Here is a 25,790-nt window from a genome sequence, read left to right as displayed (position 1 = left end):
TTGTATAGCTACAAGAATAATGGTTCAGAGTGTGGGAGCAAAGTCAGAAATGGTTAAAATTCATCTCTTATGAACAAAATCTGGGAGTCACAGGTCATTCCTCCTCCTCCTTTTTCTCCTCTTTATTTTTAAAATTCATAACCAAAAGCAAAAATAAAAATTTCAAACAGACTTATTTACTCCCCATGCCAGCATATTCACCTCCTGGTTATTCTTTTTTTAAATCAGAAGATTAATTTATCTCCCCTGCCTGCCTCTTTGTCCCTTGATGCAATTCTGATATTTTATATAACACTGACTTCTACAATTCCTCTGTAACTTAGTCTCTTTCTGCAGGACATAACTCTAAAGAACACAATTAAACAGAACAGAAGAGGGTTTTAAAGTAGAGATAAAAAGTTATTTCTCCACAATAATGGTGGAATAGATTTATATGTGTTTATACAAACTTATACAACTTATACAAATTTATACAACTACTCTTGGTAGTTCCCAATCCACCGCCAGAAATCAACAGCAAAATATCTACACAGTAGCAGTCTGAATTGTTGCCCAGAGTGCTGTATTTGTAAATATGTAATGGAAAAGAACTCTAAACTGGGTTTCATATTTGCCTTGATAACACACTCTTCACGCAGAAAGCAGCACCTGAGCTACAGATTCTACCAATTTAGATTCCTTGCAGTAGGAAAAATACATACGTGGAGGAAGCATTTCTTGTCTCCAAATATTTTACCCTTGTCTCATATTGTTTCAGGGAGAATACTCTCTCAAACTCCGTACAAACTCTATCTAACAGCAATATTTTGTATAACTTAATTTCAGACATCATTTCAATAGTCTCTCTTTCGTGTCGTCTAAAGTTTAAATCAAATTCTTGAACAGAGTTGCAGAGAAAAACCAAGGTTTTCAAAGATTTATATTCACAGGAGAGCAGTGTATTTAATTCTTGATGATCATTAGTTTGAAACTAATGATAACTCCACTCCAAACTTGAGGAATGAGAGGAAGGAGACATAGTTTGAATTTTTAAGTATCTAGCATGTGAATCTCCTTTACCTCATTATATATAATTTGTTTTTGTTTGAATCTTATAGTACCTTTCCTCAATTTTCTTCAATTTGCAATTGCAACTGAAATGAAATCATAATTACTAACACTTATTAAAATATTATTAAACACTTACCATATGCCAGATACTGTGTTAATTGTTTTACACACATTTTATTTAATTCTCTCAATTTATGAATCAATAATGCCCCATTTTACATATGAGAAAACTGAGGTATATAGACTTTCACTTATTATTTGTGTTTATAAGAAAATCTATCATTGTGTTTATTCAATTTCAGACATTTGAAACACAGTAAAACTGAGAATATATAAACTTAACAGTTAACATTATTTAGAAATTATTCAGTTAAAATTAACAAAAATATAAAGAAACATAGTAAATTAATTATATGGAAACTCTTTAAATAAACCTATTCAACCCCAAATCAATATGAAATTGAGACTAAACTGTCTTCTAACTAAAATATTTTAACTAAAATATCTTTATTTAATGAAAATATCTTCATTCATACTTTAATTCCCTATATGAATTGCAGGAAACTATTTATAATGAAAAATAGTCCTTTACATACTTTATAGCCTTTCAAAATGGCATTTTTGATTCCAGCCATTGGTGAACTCATTGGTTTTTGTGTCGTGATCATGACCAATCACTTCATGTTCTCTTTGGTTTGTCATGGAATTCCTGATATTTTACTCTATACATCTATGTTTCATTAATTGAACAATCAAGTTTATGATGTGAATAGATAAAATATTTGCTAATAAATTCTGTTAAGTTTATCAGATTTCTTTTTCTTAAAAATGGATGAAATGAGGAAGAATGCAAGTGTGTAGGTTTTTTTCTTTTATGCTTGCTAATATTTAGTAAACACCGGAAGGAAATAGGAGAAAATTTCCTACAATACCTAAGCAAATAATACCACAATTAGTTTATTTAAAAAAACAAAGATGATTGCATATAATTGTGTATAGTTACTGAAGTAACAGTTTAAAATAAGTAATGAGGGAAGCATAAATTTAGGAATGTTATTTTATATCAAGCTATTTATTTTGTCTTTTGATAAATTGTTGGAATTTATACCTGGTATTGGGGAGAAAGAAATTTTTTTGTGCCCTTCTAGGTTCTTATGGCTGGTCTAAAAATTAAATTAATATGAGACAGATTAACAGGAGAAAGTCAAACAAAAGTTTAATAACATGTATACATGGGAGAGACCCAGGAAGACTGAGTAACTTGCCAAAATGGCTGAGATCTTCACCTTAAATAGCATCTTCAGCTAAAGATAAAAGAGGATATTGGGGGTAGTGGTTTGGGACTTCACAGATGAGGAAGGCAATTCACATGGAGATGGAAAAGCAAAGGTTTTGTAAACCAGTGTTTGCTGGGCCAGGCAGAGACAATGGGACACTGAGTGGACTCTGATCTGTAGGCCCTGTAGGTTTCCTGCACCACACCTACCATGTATTCTTTGTAGATATCTCTGGTGACAGGGGAACAGGTCCTGTATCTAAATTCTTTAGGCAGTTAAGGGAGAGGTAACAAGAAAACCTTCCTGATCCTTCTGTTTCTTAAAAATAATCAGCATAAATTAATCCACATGTCAAATGGACATATTTTGGTGTGGCAAATTTTGCTCCTCTACACTGGAATATAAAATCAATTCATTTATACCTCTAGGAATAATCGAATCATAGTTATATGTTCTATATTGAAATATGTTTCCTTCTTTATAAAATAACTCATTTATCATTTTTTATCTGCTTCCTCTGTATGTAGAACTTGAGGTATATTTTTTAATATTACATTTCAATGAGATGAAAGTAACAATGACAACAGGAAAAATACCTGAATTTTATATTGTCACACATGTTAAATTTTAAGGAAATAAGCATTCTTGCAACGTAAGAATTTGGAAATTTCACAAAATGAAATGTCTTTTAAATGTTACCACATCACTGTCATTCTAAGGAGGATTTGTTACATGCTTACTTGTTTGATAGATTTAGATTCCACATGGAATTCACTCATTCATTTGTTCATCAAATATTTATTAAGTCCCTGTCAGGCCCTAGGACTGTACTAGGTACTAAGGATGTAGGATATGGCTCAAGTATCTTACAACAGTCAGAAAAGAAAAAAAACTGATAGTTTAATTTAAAAAGCAAAACAGAAGTGTTTATGTCTGTTTCCAGAAGTAAGAAATTCTCTTATGGGGAAGGAAGATAAGAACAAGTAATGATAAAATGTATGTGTATGTTCTCTCTACCATTAAAATAGTAAGGACCTCAAGTAAAGATGCCATGCCTTATTTTTGTCTCATTCAAAGTGGGATTTTCTGTTATAACCAACAACCCCCAGATCTCAGCGGCTTACCACATGGAGTTGTATCTCTTCTTTTGTCACAGATAAATTGGCTGTTTGGTGGAAAGCTTTTCAAAAGAGGGATTCAGAATGAGATTTTCCATTCATTCAGTGGATGCACCACTTCTAGAGCCTTGGAGTTCTCCTGTGAGCCTTCTGCAGCAAGCCTAGAGGCAAAACGTAACAGACATAGGGGGTAGCAAATTGTCAGGACTGCAAGCGCCACATATCAAATCTGCTCACATTCTATAGGCCTGAACTCCCAGGTGACTGAAACTTAACTCCAGGGGTTTGTGAAAAAAAAAGAACTTGGATTATTTTTGAACAGCTCGCCAACTTCTACCATATATTGTTTTCTCCAAACCACCCAATGCCTGACATATACTTGCTATTAATAAATGTTGAACTCTTAGTTTGTATGAAAAAGAATTTGAGCAAAGTAAATATACTTCTATAGCCCCAAATATCTGTTTTTGATTTGCATTTTATAGACTTAATCTTTATTCAAAATTTATTGTGTATCCTAAGCAACTAGCTACACTATATCCTTTAATCCTTATAACAATAACCCTTTATTTTTTGCATTTTTCTCACAAGGAAAACAAGGATCCTCAAAATTAAATTACCTGCCCCAAATCATATAAGTAAGGCAGGCAGTCTGGTTTCACTGAGCTTTGTTATTTGGTGGTGATTTTGATCATTTTCAGTTTCTTAAGATTGTTGTTAGGTGTGCACTGTTGGTCCCAATAAACTTAGGCAAAAGAACTTTGTGACTTAAGTAAGAAATATATATTTGGTCTTCATCCCTGTTTCTGACACAGAGCTCCTAAAACTCTTGGAATTTCCTAAATGGTGAGAGTAATTGAGGTGTCTTTTTTATGTTAATGAGGTGACTTTTGGACCCACCTAAGGTTGGTGGGTGTTTGCCAGGGGAACTAACCAAGTAATTAGAAGGTTGGAACTTTCAGTCCCACCCCCCAGCCTCGGGAGAGGGGGAAGGGGTAGTGTGGGGAGGAGAGGGGGGAAGCTGGAGGTTGAATAAATTGCCAATGACCAATGGTTTAATTAATCATGCCTAAGTAATGAAACCTCCACCAAAACCCAAAAGGACTGGGTTTGGAGAGTTTCCTGGTTGGTGAACCTGTAGAAATTGGGAGGGTGGGGGGGAGTGATAGGCTGGAGAGGGCATGGGAGCTCCATGCCCTGTCTGCATACCTTGCCCTATGCATCTCTTCCATCTAGATGTTCCTAAATTACATCCTTTTATAATAAATCAGTGACCTATTAAGTAAAATGTTTCTCTGAATTCTGTGAACTGCTCTAGCAAATTAATTGAACCCCTTGAGGGAATCTTAGGAACCTCTCTGATTTATAGCCAGTTGGTTAGAAGCACAGGTAACAACCTGGCCTTGTGACTGGTGTTGGAAGTCAGCCAGGGTGGTGATGGGGAAGGGCAGGGTGGAGCTGTGGTGTCTTGTGGGACAGAATCCTTAACCTGTGGAATCGGACATCATTTCTGGGTAGATAGTGTCAGAACTGAGTTGAATTGTAGGATACCCAGCTGATGTCCCAAGAGTTGCTTGTTGTTGCAGGTTACCCTCCCTGACATTGGAATTGGTACCAGAACCTAGTTAGGGTTTTATTCTCTTAGGTGGAGATGATGTTAGGACACAAAAAGAGAAGGTTTAGAGCAGATTGAATAATGGCAGTGTACTCTACATGTGGGTACAGAAGCAAACTCGGTAGCATTGACTTTAAATATACTTACTAATAATCTACATTTTCTGAAATAGGCCAAATGGTGTTTCATAAACCTGGCTAGCCTAGCTGTTAATAGAGGGTGTTCTGTCAGTCGTGGAGGTGTGGGTCAAAAATATTTGTTAAAAGTAGTGCACCAAAATGTTTTAAAATGGAAGATAAGTGTTCTGAATGTTCATCATTAAATAATTTTATGTCTATACCTAAAAGAGGAGATTTTTAATATAGCCTCTCTCCACTGCTGGGACACACTGAATACAATTAATCAGATTCTGGGGCTTAGTATGACATAACATTGAGCTACAAGACTGATCTAGTAACCACAGTTTATGGGATTGTTATGTCTTCTTGGAGAATTGTCCCCTTTATCATTATGTGATGTCCCTCTTTATTCCATATCATTTTTCTTGCTCTGAAGTTGGCTTTATCTGAAATTAACACACCTAATCAACTTTCTTTTGATTAGTGTCAGCATGGTACATATTTCTCCATCCCTTTACTTTTCTTTCTTTCTTTTTTCTTGTGAATGATGTGCAGTTGGGTCTTGTATTTTTATCCATTCAGATAGTCTGTATCTTTTAATTGGTGTATTTAGACTATTCATATTTAAATTAATTATTGATAGAGTTGGATTAATATCAATGACATTTTAACTGTTTTTTTATCTGTTGCCCTTTTTCTTCATTTGTCTCTTTTTTATTTTTATTTTTTTGCCTTTCTTTTTCTTCCTTCTTTGGCTTTAATTGAGCATTTTACATAATTTCATTTTCTCTCCTCTTAGCATATCAATTATTCTTTTTTTTATTTTAGTGTTTGCCTTTGAGTTGGCAATATACAACTAATATAAGTCTATGTTCAAATAACATTATACTGCTTCATAGATAGTGTGGGTACCTTATAACAATATATCCCGAATTCCTCTCTCTCATCCTTGTAACACTGTTGTCACTCATTCCACTTATCTTTAACCTATAGTCACTGAATACATTGTTGTTATTATTATTTTGAGCAAACTATTATCTATTAGATCAATTAAGAATAAGAAAAATAAAAGATTTTATTTTACTTTCATTTATCCCTTCTCTAATGCTCTAAGTCTCTGACATATATCACTTTCCTTCTCTCTGAAGAACTTCTTTAAAATTTCTTGCAAGGCAAGTCTACTGGCAACAAATTTTCTCTTAATTTATGTTTGTCTGTGTAAGCCTTTATTACTCCTTTACTGTTTTTCTTAGTTGTAGTAAAATACAAAGAATGTAAAATTGGTTATTTTTTAAGCATTTTAAGTTTATAATTCAGTGACATTAATTATATCACTCCTATCTCAAATTTTTTTTCATCATCCCAAACAGAAACTCTGTTCCTTTCCTTTTCTTCTTCTGGTATTCCCATTCCAGGTATGTTATACCTTCTGTAATTATCCCACAGTTCTTGGTTATCTGTTCCATTTCTTCTCTTTGCTTTTCAGTTTTGGAAGTTCTTATTGGCTTCCTCTAAAGCTCATTTTTTCTTTCTTTAGCTGTGTTCAGTTTACTGATCAGCCCATCAAAGGCATTCATTTTTTATTTAAGTGGTTTTGATTTCTAGCATTTCCTTTTGATTCTTTCTTAGAGTGTCTGTTGCAGAAAAGGGGACCCCTTCCAGGGCCTGAGAATGAGCTCTTGTCTAACACTCGGAAATGAATTGTCCGAGGAGATGAACGTGCTGACAAAGCAAGAGACTTTATTGGGAAGGGGGGCCTGGGAGGAGAGCAGAAGGGTAAGGGAACCCAGGAGAACTGCTCTGCCACGTGGCTCGCAGTCTCGGGTTTTATAGTAATGCGGTTAGTTTCCGGGTTGTGTCTGACCAATCACTCTGACTCACGGTCCTTCCTGGTGGCACTTGCATGGCTCAGCCGAGATGGATTCCAGCGAGAAGGATTCTGGGATGTTGGTAGGACATATGGACTGGCATCTCCTCTCTCCTTTGACCTTTCCCGAATTCTTCCAGTTGGTGGTAGCTTGTTAGTTCTGCATACCTTACGAGGACCTCCTGTTGTAAGAGAACTCATGCAAGTGGTTATTATCTTGTCTGGCCAGGGAGGGTGGTTTCGGTCAGCGGTTCCCTAACATTTCCATCTCTCTGCTTACATTGCCCGTTCTTGCATGTTGTCCACTTTTTCCATTGGAGCCCCTAGTATATTAGACTTAGTTATTTTATATATATATATATATATTTTTTATTACGTCTTTATTGGGGTATAATTGCTTTACAATGGTGTGTTAGTTTCTGCTTTATAACAAAGTGAATCAGTATACATATACATATGTTCCCATATCTCTTCTCTCTTGCGTCTCCCTCCCTCCCACCCTGCCAATCCCACCCCTCTAGGTGGTCACAAAGCACGGAGCTGATCTCCCTGTGCTATGGGGCTGCTTCCCACTGGCTATCTATTTTACATTTGGTAGTGTATGTATGTCCATGCCTCTCTCTCGCTTTGTCACAGCTTACCCTTCCCCCTCCCCATATCCTCAAGTCCATTCTCTAGTAGGTCTGTGTCTTTATTCCTGTCTTACCCCTAGGTTCTTCATGACACTTTTTTTTTCTTAAATTCCATATATATGTGTTAGCATACGGTATTTGTCTTTCTCTTTCTGACTTACTTCACTCTGTATGACAGGCTCTAGGTCCATCCACCTCATTACAAATAGCTCAGTTTCGTTTCTTTTTATTTTAGATTTCCAGTCTGATAATTCCAGCATCTCTGCTATATCTGAGTCTGCTTCTGATTCTTGGTTTGTTTCTTCACACTGTGTTTTTCACCTTTTGCCATGCTTTGCTCTTGTTGTTGAAAGATGTAATGTGGTGAGCAAAAAGAACTAAGGTAAATAGGTCTTTTGTGTGAGGTTTTATGTTCATCTGGCTGTGTGTTAGGCTGTGTTTATTGTTTGCTATAATGTTGGTGTCAGAGGCAAAAATTTTCTCTGGTGTCCTTGTTTTGGTCTCCCCTGTTGTATTTAAATTATCCTAGAGAGTTCTTACTTATTCAGGAGCCCTGTTGATGTGGTGGTAAGTAAGGGGGCAGAGGGGAAGTGTTCTATAGTCCTGTGTTAGGTCTCAGTGTTTTAGGGGGCCTGTGGCCCTGGACTGTGACATTCACACGTACTTCTCAGCTTTTTCAAACATTACAGGATGGCTAGAATGGACTGGATTTGGGTTTTTCCCTTCCCCCACATGGAAGGCTAGAGGGGCCTGGAGTTCGATATGTCTCTTCCCCTACCCGAGTTAGGCTTTGTTAACACTCACATTGGTTAGGCTCTGGTAAAAGCATTTCCCTTGAGGACAGTCTTCTGTTAATGAGAGCAAACGCTATAGCTTTTATTCAAAGTGGTTACTTTTCCCTTCCTACTTTTTTCCAACTCATGGATGCATGAGATTTTTATCTAATCTTCACTCAGGTAACATGGTGGTAAAATTCAATATCTGCTGGTAAAAGTGTAGAAGCCCCCACTAAGGACAGGCCCACAGGAGTTTTTCTCTCTCAAATTAGTACACACTCAGTCCACAATTATTCAATTACCCTTTAAGTGTTCCTACAAATCTCCGGCTGTGGCTTCTGCTCCTGGGAAGCTCAGGTTCTCTGTTTCATCTCTCTTTTTGGACCAGTGGATTGCCCTGTGACCTCAGTTCTCTAATGGATCTCAGATAAGTTGTTGATTTTCAGTTTGTTCAGCTTTTTGTGAGGATGGGAGTTTATGACTTTCAAGCTATTTACATGTCTGGTAAGCAGAAGTCACTATAATTTGTGGGAAGCTTACTGTTAAAGTCTATTTCCTTTAAAAGTTTCCTGCTGAATAGCAAGGAGTTCTAAATATTTTGGGAAGAAATTTGTCTTGGAAAAATACATATATAATTTCTTAATAATTAGCAAATTTTATGAAGAGCAAACCCAACAGTAATTAGATATATGATAGTTGTTTGGGTCAAAATACTTCAAAATCCTCACTTCAATTCACATAACCTAGAATCCCTCAGTTTTTGTCTTTGAATTACCACTGTGAACTACAGGCTAGAGGTTCCCTGATTATTCATTTATTAGAGGTTAAATGCACTAGTTTTCTAAAGCAGTTCGACTACACTATTATTACATAGTACCCTAATCAGAGCAATCTGATAATTTTTTACATAAGACATCAGTTGAAGTCTTTGCTCAAGTTATTTTTAGAAAATATCTGTCTTGTCAGTTGCAGAGAACGTCTATGACATTTAAAAATGCCTATACAATTATTTACAGGTACTCAGCTGCAATGTAGTAGATTTAAAAAACAAGTTACATTACTTGTACAGCACACTGTGAATAGATGTATCATAGGTTGGGTTCCCTGGGAAGCCAACTCTGAAACACAGTTTAGTTTGCAGGTTTTTTATGCTGGAGTGTCACTGGGTTCAAAAGCAGGGGAAGGGAGGAGAAGAAAGCAGAAGTGGGAGGAGGGAGAAGTCAGTTTTGAGGCAGGCCCATCAGGAGTCTCAGTCCACCCTATGGGGGAAGGTCTGGAATAAGACTGGTCCTTCAGAATTGTCCCTCATGGGATCAAAAGACTTGGCGTTTCTACTCCCATCTTAAGCAGTCATTGGATCTGGGCTGCCTGAGAGGCATGACCTTGAGTAAGGCAGCTGAAATGATACCTAAAGGAGCTGAGAGTAAATGGGGCAACGAGTCTCTCCTTGAGGAGAAACTGTGTGTTGCATCTCTCTGCTTATCATGACCTGATAGTTGGATAAACAGCACATGTCAATACCTTCTTCATTTAAATATGATTTGAGGTTAAACAACAGTCAAGGAATTGAGACACCTTGATTTTATCACCTCAACAGATATTCATCTATATGTGAGATTAGCTAACATAAAAAGCAGATATTCCTTTTTACAGGGAATTTTTACAAAGGGATGCATTACAAACAAGAAATAGTTCAGAAATTTACAACACTGTATGAACCCAGTAAAAGTTGCTCTTATAGAGTGGTGCCCTTTTTATTTTAGTAAAATTGAAGTTAAGACTTTTTATTTGATGGCATCTTGCTAAAATGTATTACATGTGCTATTGCCGTTATAGTCCAAGTGAGATGAATACTATTTCAATTTTTCAAGAACGATCTTTGGTCAACATTTTGATTACATATTATATTATATTATATTATATTATATTATATTATATTATACTATATTATATTATATTACATTATATTATATATAAAATTGGTGTATACCCAAGAACTCCCCAAGAGGGTGGGTCCAATTCGGTTGGGAAAGTGACTATAGAGACAGTATGTGTCAAAAGGTTAATTTAGAATTCCACACTGAGCTAAAGAGAAAAAACAGTGTAGTTGAGAAACACCAGGACGTTCACTGAGGCGAAGGTTAAGTCAAGGTTTGCCAGTTGTTTTAAGGCCAGGATGTTGAAGAGTATTGAAAGAAAAGGAGGGAGAACAGGGTTGAGAACATTAGAAAGGCAGATGGAGAGCATCCTTAAGAATAATCATCTAGGCTGAAAATTTGTGATAATGTGCTGAGTTTGTACAGTGCCCAGCAGAATATTCCATATGAATATTATAAAATTAAAATTTCTTACATCTACTCGCTTTATGTTCATTACTTCATTCAACACATACTTATTGCTTTCCCACTGTGAACTGTTATGAAAATTTTGAATCTTAATTTTTCATTCTGCAACTAAATGTATACAGAAGTCAGAGAAAAAATCCAATATATTTATAATTTCCCATTTATTTACCATACCCTTAAACTTATTTGGCAAGAATCAACCGTACTTTTCTTCTCCCTTAGTTGCTTTCACATGTATGAAAATAGTAATGAAATTATGCTTTATGACATTTCTGGTAAGATGTATGTCTACCATTGGCTTGTATAACAAGCAATTAAGAATAAACATTACTTAGAATTCCACAATACCCTTTCTTAATTTTCTTTTGTCCAGAGCATAAATTTATAAAGCTTTCAACACCAAACCTTAAAGGTTTTAGTGAGGGAGCAAAGAAACAATTTATTTCTATTTTGCACTTTATTAATTCTTAGTTTTTTGTAGTGCCATTGAAGCAATTTAAGTTCATCTGTGGAAATTTAAGTTTTTCACACTGGAACTATGACAAACAGATGTAATTTTAAAATATTTTGTAGCAGTAGAGATAAAGAAAACAGGACAGATGTCTATATAATCTTTTCATGCTCTGAGTTGAAGGTGAAGATTAATTATAAGGATAAGATGTTAGACCACAGGGAATGTGACTTTTATTAGGGGAATTTCATGAAGCTCTAAACCAGCACTTCTGAAGTGTTACTATCTACTGATTTTTCTAACTGGACTGGATATACAAATAACTACTTCTAGGATTCAGGGAAAGGAATTAATATATTTTTTCTACACATTTTGGACTCCCTTCCCCCAAACAAAAAATGATTGAAGTATTTTGATTAATTATAAATATAGAAATTTGGGGAAAAAAAGTCCCTTTGAAATTAGCATGCAATAATTTTAAACACTTCCTTAAGGAGTCAGACTTCGCATTTCAAAAGTATAGTATGTAATTTGTATTTCCTATTCTTGGTTGTGTAAGGTAGCACAATAATATCTTAAAACAAAATAAGCTTAATAGATTTTATTTGTTGATTTAGTTTGGATAAACATTTCCAATTTTCTCTAGAAAGACAATATGAGCTTTTTTATTGAAAGGTTTATAAGAAATAATATGCAGAATATTACTTGATATATAAATACGCTAGATGTGTTTAGTTTCATTCCCACAATATTGTGGCAAAATGAATACTACTGTCCCCCTGATAGCATTGATTTCAATTGTGTTATTAAGAAATATAACCTTTTCAGTAAATTAAGCATATTACAGTTTCCGTCAAAATCAAACCAGTTTTTTTTTAAAAAAATTGAAAGGTAACTTCAGTAAAGATGTAGAATTCAGTTAAATAAACAGTAACAGTGATTTCATTTAGATATAATCTCACTAAGGAGTGCTAGAAAATTCTACATTTGTTTAGGGTTTGGATATCCTAATCTGTGGAGCATGAAGGTAACATACACCTTTCCTGTGCATGTGTGCTTTATAACCATTTTGGAAGCAAGGAGCTTAAAAGACTGTTTTTGGTCTGTAAACCTGCATGCTTCTAATCCTTATTCATATTTTGAATTTTAGTTGTTCCCAATATGCTGGCATGGTGGTTTTATTTTAGCTATTGATCTTGAAGACAACAGAGGAGAAATTTAATGCACTTTATGGAAACATAGATATCATTTTAAAATTATTAAAGTTCAGAATCATTATGCCCATTCCCCTAAATAAACTGCATGCATCTTGTTCGTCTGCTTCTCTTTAAGCTTGGTTACATCTCTGCTCAATTACAGAAATGAGCTTTTAATTGGACTTCCTTAATTGGAAGCTTGGTGGTTGCAGAGCACAACTGCTCACTTATTCCTTAAGAATCAGTTAGGTCTGATCTATGTGAATGCAATATGAAAGAATGACGAATATTGGTGAGGTCTCCATTAGTATAATGTGATTCCTAATGCAGGTTTCTAAATTACAAATGATACACTATGATTAGCCATATCCAACCCTGTCATTTTATTTGTGTCTCCTTGGTGTCTGGTAGTCCTTACAAGACATCTGTAAATGTAAATATTTTAAAGTATCTTTAATAAAAAATAATGACAGTATGGTTTATTAAAAATGGAAACATGTTCATTTATAAAAATTCAAAGACTCAAAAATTCTACTCATTTTACAAAAATAGAATCATACTCTATGTGCTCTTTTTAAATTAGAAAGTAATTTACTTTTGTGAAAACAAAATAAACTGAAGGGAAACATGGAATAGCAGCACTTCACATAAATGTTTATTTGAAAAATCTAAGTGATACGACTAAATGTAAAATTAGACTTTGAAAAACAAAGAATTTGGAGCCATTTTGGTGTCAATACATGTTTACGTTTCAAATCTACGTGATACATTTTGACACCTTTCTGGGAAATTTGAGAAAATTGGCACTCCGCCACTTATTCCAACTTTACCTTCTCCATCCTCAGCTTTTATTCACTTATAATAATTTTACTATTGTCAAGTTTTATCACATTTATGTACTGTTTTCGAACTCTAAACTTACAATAGGATCAATTCAGTAAATTTAAATTGATTCATTGCTTATCATCGTTTATGTCATTCCTGATTTCTTTATTTTAAATCACACAACTAATTAGTTGTATTTCATGATCAGATAGTATTTGTGAGTTTAATCTATAAGAGGGAAGCTGTATTATCTGGGCATTATATGCCTTAGAGTACTTTCTTTTCTTTCTTTTATTGCTGCAAAAAGCGTTATTGTTTCCATTTGGTCCAAGGCTTGGGAGAGGGCTCCAGGGTGGTTAAAAGCTGCTTAGTGGCTGCAGAGCGGGGCTTTAGGCAGAAGCCCTGATACCAGAGGGGCTCCTCAAAGGCCGCTGGGCTCTGGACGCTCCTACTCGTGCTGAAGGGCGAGCCTTTCGACGAGGGACTCGCCCAGCCCCACCTGGGGACCAGCCGGCCTGCGGAGGTTGGTCAGGTGGGCGCGCATTGTCTGGATGAGTTTCACCTGCTCATCTAGGAGGCGGCTCTCCGGGAAGTCACAGAGGCGGGGGCCTGCGCGGGCAGAGCCCAGGGCGTGCAGGTCCACAAGTGTCTGGTTCAGGTTCTCCTCCACGAGCACGACGGCTTCCACAGCATCCTGGGTTTCACCCCACTCATCCTGAGACGCTTCTGCACGTCCTGAAAGAGGGCGCGGCTGCCGCGCTGCTTTTGCATTTTCAAGAGGCGCTGGGCGTGCTCACGCTTCCCCTCGGGCACTTCGCGGAAAAAGTGGCCCAGGCCCTCCAGAGCCGCGTCGTGGCGGTGGAAATAGGAGCGCAGAGAGAGGTAGGTGCGGGAGGCCGGCAGATGCATGTCGACCAGGCGGTTGACGGCGGCCTCCACCTCGGCGGAATCATTCTGACGAATCTGGGAGTTCGTGGTGGATCGGTAATACGGAGTTAAGCTCAAAATATGGTGTTGGTGGTCCCGGTGGCCGAGGACAGCTGAGCGGCTGGTTCTGAAGGTTGCGAGTGGAACACAGGTTGGAGGTGGTCGGAGGCGGTAGCGAGGGGCGCCCCTGGGTCTGTTGTGTCCAAACACTGTTGTAGCAGGAGACGGAGCCGCGGGACTGCCCAGCACACTGCTTGCCTTATTTTCTGTTGTCTTTTCATTTGAAGAAAAACTTAGCTGGGTATAAAATTCTTGAAACATGGTTTCTCCCTCACTATGGCATAACGTTGCTGCATAATCTTCAGTTGAATGTTGGTTGGTAGAAGGCTGAAGTCAATGTACAGTTGACCCTTGAACAACATGAGTTTGAACTGCACGGGACCACTTACATGAAGATGGTTTTCAAGAAATACGGTAATACCCCATCCGCAGTTGGTTGAACCCAAGGATGCAGAACCAGTATATGGAAGGCTGATCATAAAGTTATAGGTGGATTTTTGACTGGGGAGGGGGGGTGGTCAACGATGGGAGGTTGCCCCTAACCCGCCCCCATTTTTCAAGAGTCAACTGTGCTTTCCATCACCTTCTACACGACTTGCTCTGCCTCTGCCAATGTCCATTTATATAGTTTTAATACATTTAATGTTCAGTGGTTTACCACAATATGCCTTGGCATTAAGGATTTCATTTCAGTTTGTCTAGAGACAATGTGCCCTTTTGGTGTACATATTAAAATCTTTATATCATTGAAAACTTCTGTTTTACATTTAAATACTTTTTAAGTTTAATTTTTATTCCATATTTATCATTTTGATAATCCTTTATTATTCTTCAGGTCTGATCTTTTCAGTTTTGTTTTGGTAATAATCTCATGCCTGCTAGCCACATTATTCATTAGGTTTTCATTCAAGTGCCTCTTCCATTTGTGTTGATTCTAATTTGTCTTTAATCTCTAAATTGTTTTTTATTCTTCCTTGGCTTCCTGGAGCCCACGGTCTCGCCCGTGAAGGGGCTTCCTAGTGTGTGGAAACCTTTCCTCCTTCACAGCTCCCTCCCACTGGTGCAGGTCCCATCCCTCTTCTTTTGTTTCTTTCTTCTTTTGCTTTACCCACGTACGTGGGGAGTTTCTTGCCTTTTGGGAGGTCTGAGGTCTTCTGCCAGTGTTCAGTAGGTGTTCTGTAGGAGTTGTTCCACTTGTAGGAGTATTTTTGATGTATTTGTGGGGAGGAAGGTGATCTCCATGTCTTCCTCCTCCACCGTCTTGTAGATCCCTACCACTTATTTCTTTAAGATGATGAAAATACTTTTTAGAATGCTTTTTTTCATGGTGTAGTTTTCCTTTATTTGAGTGTGTGTTATTTGTACAACTGATGCTGGTTTCATCATCATTATTTCAAATTTGAATATGAATGGCTACTAACTAGTAATTCTGTGTGTACATTGTTCTGGAAGTGATCATTTCTTTTGGAGTTTGGCCTTTAGAGAATATTATGGGCCTTACACAGTGTTGCAGGGAATGTTGCTAACAGAAGGTCATTTGTGTATGGAGAGGAATATTTACCACTATTTTCTGATACTCAATAAAGTTATATTTCCATGAATCGATTAAAAATATTTAAATATTCTGGCACAAATAATATTAAAATAAATACACTAAGTATTGCTACACATTTAAATGTTGATTACAGACTTAGTCACATACTCTTAAATGTATCTATACAGTAAGTCCAGTATGTCAAAGATTCTCAATTTTCTAATACATTCATCATATATAAGTTTCTACTATGATAATAAAACTTATTACTATTTATACACTGAAACCAATATTAAAATATCAACATTGAAGACTTGTCCTATTTCTTTATTAATTCTATACATGTGTAATTCTATTTGAGATTACAGAAATACTAGTAGATCCCCAAGAGAAACAGTGCAATGTCAGATCAACCACAGTTGCTAATTCTGGCCAAGATATGGACTATAATTTTATCTTTGAAAGGGATTCACACCCAAGCCAAAATTTACTGGCTGGGTCCCTTGTAGAGTTAATATTCATTGCTAATTCAATTGGAATTTCCCAATCCACACCTGATCTCAGATTGTGTGTCTCCCTCTACTTACATGCCCAACAAGTTTTGATCTGAGAGTATTCTTCCTCAGTTTAGAAGTTACTTCATAATACCTTACAGGAATTTATTATTAGATATTAGTTTATCTAAATGTGTCTGCTCCAAGAAAAGCACACATTGTGTCTATGTGATCAGTTCCTGTCTCTGGATTTTCAGCTAACTTATCATCTTGGAACTCATCGCTGTACCCTCATTTGACAGGTCGTTGTGTCAGAACACCAGTGCTGCTTATTTGTCCTGATTTTAATACAGTGCCTAACTTCAGAGAATTATGTATCTTTCCTACAGTTCCTAATAGCCAGTTTTCCTTACTTAATGGAGATACAATCTATGTAGCAAGCCATAACTAAAATGAAAAGAAAATTTTAAAACTAAGAAATTCTGAATAGGTTGCCATTGTATTTAAGCATATTCTTCTGTTAGTCATCTTCTTTTATATTTATAATTAACTTGTGTACATTTTTTTTTTTCTTTTTTGCGGTACGCGGGCCTCTTACTGTTGTGGCCTCTCCTGTTGCGGAGCACAGGCTCCGGACGCACAGGCTCAGCAGCCATGGCTCACGGGCCCAGCCGCTCCGCAGCATGTGGGATCTTCCTGGACCGGGGCACGAACCCGTGTCCCCTGCATCGGCAGGCGGACTCTTAACCACTGTGCCACCAGGGAAGCCCTTGTGTACATTTTAAATTAACTTTTCCATTGGCAAGTATCATTATGGACCCAAGGCTTTTCACAGATGAAAAAAGTTCCAAATAATTGTAATTATTACTCTCTTTTTGATTTTTCAGTGTTTCACAACTTGGCCAGTGGGAGCTTTTATAGGGCACAGCTTTGATCTTTTAGCCCTACTGTAGATCTGCTTTAAAGGCATCTTTCTTTTCTGGCAACAAAGTCTTCCAGTTCATTATTTAGTTTTTCCTGCCTCAAGATATTATATCAGTTACTCCAATGCACAATAATTTTGAATTAAGAAAGACTTTTAGAACTGTAGCAATTGGAACTATATTCAGGTGCTGGTAACAAGGTCCAGAAATGACATTTATTTAAACAAGTTAGGGGTTTATTTTTCTTACTCTCAGGAAGAGTTTCAGAAGTCAGCAGTCCAATATTAATTTTAATATTAAATGGTTTTGCCTTCTTGTCACCCTCAGGTCTCTGCTTTGACATATGTGTTGGAAAGAATCCCTGAGCAACAATATGCCTAGAAAAGTACATTTTAAAATACATAGAATAATTATAGCAACAATCATTCAATATTTTTCTAAGTCCATATTTCTTCTCATTCTAAAATATTGCTTGACAATGTCAATGAATGTATCCTAGTAGAGTGGCTTTTTACCCCCACCATTATTGAGATATAATTGAAATATAATATTATGTAAGTTTAAGGTGTACAACATGATGATTTGATACACATATATTGTGAAATGATTGCCACAATAAGGTTAGTCAACACATTCATCACCTCACAGAATTACAATTTTTTTCTGTATGATGAGAACATATAAGATATACTCTCTTAGCAGCTTTCAAGTAGATAATACACTATAGTCACCATGCTGTACAGTTAATCCTCAGAACTTATTTATCTTATAACTGGAAGTTTGTACACTTTGACCAACATCTTTCAATTTCCTCCACCCCCCCAGCACCTGGCAACCACCATTCTACTTTCTGTTTCTATGCGTTTGACAGTTTTTTTTTAGATTTCACATTTGAGTGTTGGTCTTTCTCCGTCTGCCTTATTTCACTTAGCATAACACTGTTCAGGTCCATCCATGTTATCACCAATGGCAAGAGTTCATTCTTTTTTAAGCTGAATAATACTCCATTGTGTGTGTGTGTGTGTGTGTACAACCATTCTTCCATCCATGATAACTTAGGTTGTTTCAATGTCTTGGAATAGTGCTTTACTGAACATGGAGGTGCAGATATCTTTGAGATACTGATTTTATTTCCTTCACATATATACCCAGAGGTAGGATTGCTAGATGGTATGGTAGTTCTATTTTTAATTTTTTGAGGAACCTCCGTACTGTTTTCCATAGTGGCTGCACCAATTTGCATCCCCACCAACAGTGCAGGAAGGTTCCTTTTTCTCCACATTCTTGCCAATACTTGTTTCTTGTCTTTTTGAGAATAGCCATTCTAACAGGTGTGGGTGATATCTTGTAGTTTTGATTTGCATTTCCCTGATTAGTGATATTGAGAATCTTTTCATGTGCCCGTTGGGCATCTGTATGTCTTCTTTGGAAAAATGTCTATTCAGGTCCTCTGCCCATTTTTTAATTGGATTGTTTGTTTTCCTGCTAACGAGTTGTATATTTGGATATTAACTCTTAATCAGTTATATGATTTGCAAATATTTTCTCCCGTTCAGTAGGTTGCCTTTCATTTTGTTGATGATTTCCTTTGCTGTGCAGAAGCTTTTTGGTTTGATGTAGTCCCACTTGTTTACTTTTGCTTTTGTTGCCTGTGCTTTGGGTGTCCTATCCAAAAACAATCATTGCCAAGACCCATGTCAAGGAAATTTTCCCCCAGCTTTTCAAACTCCTTGGTTATTATTGCTCTGTTAAGATTTTTTAAGATCTTGCTAGGTTTTATGTTTCTATGAACTTTTCCATTTCTTCTAGTTTATCCAGTTTATTGGCATATAATTGTTCACAGTAGCCTCTTACAATCCTTTGTAATCTTTTGGTGTCAGTTGGATAAATGTCTCCTCTTCATTTAGAATTTGGGGGGTTTTTGCTTTTTTTTTTTTGAGTCCTCTCTTTTTTTCTTGGTTAGCCTAGCTAAAGTTCAATCAGTTTTGTTTATCTTAAAAACAAACAAACAAACAAACCCCAAACTCTTAGTTTCTTTGATTGTTTTTTCTGTTTTCTTTCTAGTCTCTATTTCATTTATTTCTGCTCTCATATTTATTATTTTCTTCCTTCTACTAACTTTGGGCTTAGTTCTCCTTTTTCGAATTCCTTGAGGGGTAGACTTGGGGTGTTTGAGATTTTCTTTTTATTATTGTAGGAATTTAATGCTGTAGACCTCCCTCTTGGAACTGCTTTTGCTGTATCCCATAAGTTTTGGTATGTTGTATTTTAATTTTTGTTTATCCCAAGATACTCTCTGATTTCCTTTTTGATTTCTTCCTTGACCCATTGGTTATTTAGGAGTGTGTCATTTAGTTTTCACATATTTGTGAATTTTTCAGTTTCCCTCCTGTTATTGAGGGTTTTCTTTCCAGTATCTAAAATGTTTGATAAAGCACATGAAAATATATAATAATAATTGGCTTCTAAACACTGATTCAAAAATTTGCTGATATAAAAAAATTTTTATAATCTCTGATCTTACTGGTCTTGACTAAAGATGAGAAACTTCACCATGTGAGATATATAAATAATTTGTTTTTTTAATTTACTTTTATAAATTTATTTTATTTTTTGACTGCATTGTGTCTTCGTTGCTGCGTGCAGGCTTTCTCTAGTTGCGGCGAGCAGGGACTACTCTTCATTGTGGTGTGCGGGCTTCTCATTGCAGTGGCTTCTCTTGTTGTGGAGCACGGGCTCTAGGCACATGGGTTTCAATAGCTGTGGCACTTGGGCTCAGTAGTTGTGGCTCGCGGGCTCTAGAACGCAGGTTCAGTAGTTGTGGCACATGGGCTTATTTGCTCTGCGGAATTTGGGATCTTCCCAGGCCAGGGCTTGAACCTGCATCCCCTACATTGGCAGGTGGATTCTTAACCACTGTGTCACTAGGGAAGCCCCTAATTTATTTTCAAATTGTTTAGTACCTCCAAGTTATATGCAGGTAATTTAATTTTAGAAGAAAAAAAAAAAAGCTTGTCAGGTAGATTTACTTTTGGACCTGCTTTAAGCAAAAGTTAGAATATGTTAATCATTTTAATTAGTTGGTATGTGTTAGGCAGAATAATGTTCCCCAAAGATAAAGAAATCCTAATCCCTGGAACCTATGAATATGTGACCATAAATGGCAAAAGGGATTTTGCAGATGTAATTTAGTTAAAGATCTTGAGATGAGGAGGTTATAACCATATTGTCTGGATGGGCCAATATAATCACAAGACTCCTAAATGTAAAATGAAAGCAGGAGAGTCACTGTCAGAGAGAGATTTGAATATGTTAAGTTGCTAGATTTGAGGATGGAGGAAGGGACCATGAGCCAGGGAATTCAGGTAACCTGTAGTAGCTGGAAAAGCAAGGGAATGATTCTCCCCTAGAGTTCCCAGAAGGAAAGCAGCCTGGTTGATACCCAGATATAAGACCCATTTTAGGCTTCTGACCTCCAGAACTGTAAGATAATACATTTGTGTTGGTTTTTCTTTTTAACATTTTTATTGGAGTATAATTGCTTTACAATGGTGTGTTAGTTTCTGCTTTATAACAAAGTGAATAAGTTATACGTATGTCCCCATATCTCTTCCCTCTTTTTTTTTTCTTTTTCTTTTTTTTTTGTGGTACGTGGGCCTCTCACTGTTGTGGCCTCTCCCGTTGCGGAGCACAGGCTCAGCGGCCATGGCTCACGGGCCCAGCCGCTCCGCGGCATGTGGGATCTTCCCGGACCGGGGCACGAACCCGTGTCCCCTGCATCGGCAGGCGGACTCCCAACCACTGTGCCACCAGAGAAGCCCCTCTCTTCCCTCTTGCGTCTCCCTCCCTCCCACCCTCCCTATCCCACCCCTCTAGGTGGTCACAAAGCACCGAGCTGATCTCCCTGTGCTATGCGGCTGCTTCCCACTAGCTATCTATTTTACGTTTGGTAGTGTATATATGTCCATGCCACTCTCTCACTTTGTCCCAGCTTACCCTTCCCCCTCCCCATATCCTCAAGTCCGTGCTCTAGTAGGTCTGTATCTTTATTCCCGTCTTACCCCTAGGTACTTCATGACCTTTTTTTTTTTCCTTAGATTCCATATATATGTGTTACGTTTGTGTTGTTTTAAGCTCCTCACTTTGTGGTACTTTATTACAACAGCAGTAGGAAGCTAATATAGTATATAAACAGAAATCCTGATTAAGTTCACTGTATATTTTTAGTGGATTTAGAGGACTCAACAATCTTTTACATTATTTATATTTTAAATAAAGCCTTAACTTTATCTAACTTGGTTTTACATAATACTAATACAGATAAGATTATATATGACATACAACAGATCAATCACGTCACCTGTTTTACTGCACTAAGGTAAACTGTCCCAAAACAACTATACTAGGGGAAAAAAATACCTTTACCAGTTTTCTAATCAAGTAACTTAATCAGCCAAACATTTGTAATCAATTAATAATAATAGCACAACTACCTTAATGAAAGTAAATTGCTGTGTATTAACTAGTGCTATATTTTTTTCACATTTTCCAACTAAGACACCTTAAAATATTTTAGTTTAAAGTAAACATAGTGTATTATTAATTTTAAGTGAATATATAACATTCCCAAGTAATTTATTAAAACAGTGTATCAACATTCTAAGTCACTACCACCCTATACTAGGTTACATATAAAAGAAAATCAGAGTTGTGTAACAGAGAAGAAAGTAGCTGTGCTGCATATTTTGAATTTGCTAAAATTCTAGTTTTCAAACATTTTTGAGACTGCTTTTGTCTCCCGTATCTATGTCCAAAAAGCCACGTTATGTGTTTCTCCTCTCCTTCGCATTTTCTCTGCAGTTGCCTCCGGTAATTTAGATTTATGCTTAGAACCGGTATTCAGCTAGTATTCACCTATACAACCACACAGGTATCCATAATGACTGGTTGTTGCCTGTGCCACACTGGCTGTTAAATATTTTGTATATCACCATTCTTAAACTTGTATATATAAACCCACAAAAAACTGATTATCTATCCTTGGTGTATTCAATCTTGTGGAAATAATGAGAGTCCAAAATTTTGGAATTAATACTATATTGATCAAGGTAAAATACTGTGAATTATTATCATATTTGGGTAGTACCTAGACCCAGGCCAAGGCAAAGTACGTCCCAGTTTGCTTCTCAAATCCAGGGTATGGGAGTCATATTAATTGCAGTGGTGAAGTGAAGCCTACAACAATTCTGCTATTCTCTAAAATTGTCAAAAAGCAGCTAGGATCTGAAGACTGTATCATCCTCAGCTTCTCTACCAACGGATGTGCCATTAGCAATAATTGTTATTCTTAGGTCAAGCTAGTTCGTGGGGAAAAATTGTACAGAAACAGAACTATGTAATGTTTTGGGAGGAAAACTTGGGGAGGGATGAGGTCATAAGAGGCGATGACATTTTTATATATGTAGAGCAAGTATACAACATCCATCAGTTTGCCTAAAACTTATTTACAAAACTATGCTCATGTTTAGAGTTGTCAGAAGGTCTGTAAGTAGCACATCACTTAGATGTAAAAATGAAACTATAGTGAATTCACTATAGTGATAATGTTCTTTATTTGTACTCTGATGCAGGGAAATGGGCATGAGTCATTTAACCCAAGATGTCTTTTCAACATAGCAAAGTGGAATTAGTTTCTTGGAGTTGAGTCAAATGTAACAGGTCAAAACATCCCCACTAAAGTAGAGAATAAACTTCTGACTTTTCCTTCTTTCACCAAAGTCAGCAAAGGAAACACAAGGCTGATGGGACATTCTTAGTTATGGCCTCAGTTCTCAGTCTTAACTGTTAAACTATGTTGATGCAGGTGGTCCCAATTCTTACTAAAAGTTCATCATAGCAAACATCTAGAGTCTCCCATTGTGCAATACCAGTGTCCCAGGACATTAAGCTAAGTAAAGCTTTCCAGCACTGCCAAGAATCTCCTTCTGGGCCATTCAGTAGGTAAGATACTGATTGAAATCAGAGCAAATTTGTCTTTGGAAGGAGGATCAACAAGCTTGAGAAAGTGACATGAGTTTTATTCAAGGAAAGAATTGGTGGTTCACAGGTGAAGAATCAGCTTCTACACAGATATTATGTATTAAACTCTGCTTCATGGGATATTCCATCTTATTTCTACTCCTCCACATCTTCCCAGAGAGTAAGGCCCAATGCGTTTTCTGCAGCTACCTCAGAATCAATAACTAAGCTTTTGCACCTACTTCTCATAACCAACACTAGTTCCTCTTCTTTGAAGTCTTCCTCTATCCCACATACGCTCTCTATTCCTTCATCCCCATTTCCTCTTATTTTTGTTCCCCTATTTCCCTTACATAATAAATTAGGATGGCATTTGGTCTCAAAGACTGAATCATTAGCAACTAAAATTATTTTCTCTCCTTTTTATGGTAATAAGGATTTACTTAATCTTCCAAACCCTCCTAAGGATGAGGGAAAATAATTATAAATAATTATATTTATTCATCTGTTGTACAAAAGAAAACCAAAACAGTTACGTTTCTGTGATGATACAGACTGAATATTTACATCTGTAAATGCAAATTTCGTTGATATCCTGAGAACCAAGGCTTATAAAAGTTGATATTTGGAATAGCTGAGTGCTGTAAGAGGAATGTGTGTTGTGAACAGTGCCTTTACTTGGTCATCATCAGTATTTCAAAATTAGTTAATAAAACATAAAGATGCAGGCAAAAATGGTAGAATTGGTGGGTATGAAATGGTCATTGTGGAGGTGTGTCTGAGCAGGAAAGAAAATGTTGTAAGTTTCAGCAGATACTTGTTATATTCTGTTGGGGAGGGGGAAATTTCTCCCTCTACCACTCTTGAGTTCTTGAGGCTGAACTAATAATAAAGTTAAGACAAGACAGATTAACAGGAGAAAAAGAAACAAATTTAATTTGTGAGTACAGAGGTGTCATAGAAATAGGACTCCTGTGAAGTGGTCAAAGCAGGCAGCTTTTATACTTTTGAGACAAAGAAACAATAAATTTGAGAGGAATTGACAGGACAAAGAAATTTAGGATTGGGGGCTTAACTAGAAAGGAATTTAAGCAAAGTTTGGGCTTGGGTAGTCCATTAGTAAGGAAGTAGCAAGTTTGTGTATACAAGCTTCTCAGCCCTGAATTCCCTGTCTCTGGGATAAGGGTGTCCTTCTACCTCCAGTTACAGGGAGTGCACCTTTCACATGGGAGATTTATTTCCCGCTTTCAGGGAAACAAAAAGGAGGGTCAGAGTGCCCCTCTTGCATTGGCCATTTCTTAAGTAACTTTAACTCAAAATAATCAGTATGCCATTGAGGCATATTTTGGGGTGGCCTGCCTTCGGCCCCAATAATTCTAATCAGTACAAATTCTGTGATATAATCAGTGGATATTAATGAAGCAAAAAGAATCAATATCTATGCAGCTTCCCAGGAAATTGAAGACTATCAGGAAGAGTAAATCCCATTTTGTCATCAGTTTATCAGGAAATGACCTTTGGGAAGGTCATATGTACTTCAATCCACTCATTTTGTACCCTTTCATAAGGTGTGCTCTGAAAGACTCAATTGAGCTTCTTCTCCTAAGGATAGCTTTTAAAAGAGAATTATGGGCAAAGTAACTACAATGCCAACATTGTAATCGGTTCTGATACACTATGACAGGATTCTATTAGGCTGATATATGACTTCTTCATGAATCTTAAATTAGTTTTATTTTAAAGATAGTAAACTTCAATAAAAATCATGATTCCCCATGTATCATAAATTTATGTGACAGTTGGGGAAATTTCCTGTTGAAAGAATGAGTATGAATTTATTGAACATTAGTATGAATAACATTGAAGTTAATCCATTTTATTGACATTTTACAGGGAAGTGAAACAAAAAATATTGATAGTCATCCTTAACAGTGTATAATAGAGCATAGCTATTCACTTGAATTAAAAGAAATAATAGATCTAAAAATATTATTTGTGATCCTAAAAAAATTTGCGGTAGATGACCTTTATTTAACCATGGCAATTCTACCTTCTAAGTGATTCCCACTCCTCACTGTGAGATGATAAAAGTATATACATTTATTTCCCCACCTACCCCAAGCTCTGGTTCCTATCAAGTTCTAGAACTAATTCAAGCTATTTCCTACTGTATTAGTTTTCTGCTGTTGCAAAACAGATTACCACAGAGATAGTGGCTTAAAGCAACACAATTTTATTGTCTTGCAGTTTCTATGGGCCAAGAGTCTGGGCATGGCTTGGCAGGGTCCTGTACTCACACTGCAATCAAGATATTGGCTAGCTAGAGTCTTACGGGACGCTTGACTAGAGAAGAATCTGCTTTCAAGCTTATTCAGGCTGTTGACAGAATTAATTCACTTATGGCTGTGTGACTGAGGTCCCTGGCTGCCTACTGGAGGACAGCCACAGTTCTCTGCCACATGGCCCCTTTCACAGGCAGTTCACAAAATGGCTCTTTGCTTCTTCAAAGTCACCAGGAGAATCTCTGTCTCTGTATCTGTCTCTCATCTGCTATGACAGATTC

The sequence above is a fragment of the Stenella coeruleoalba genome (assembly GCF_951394435.1).
Source record: "Stenella coeruleoalba genome assembly, chromosome: X".
Lineage (NCBI taxonomy): Eukaryota > Metazoa > Chordata > Mammalia > Artiodactyla > Delphinidae > Stenella > Stenella coeruleoalba.
This window is presented reverse-complemented; position numbering follows the sequence as displayed.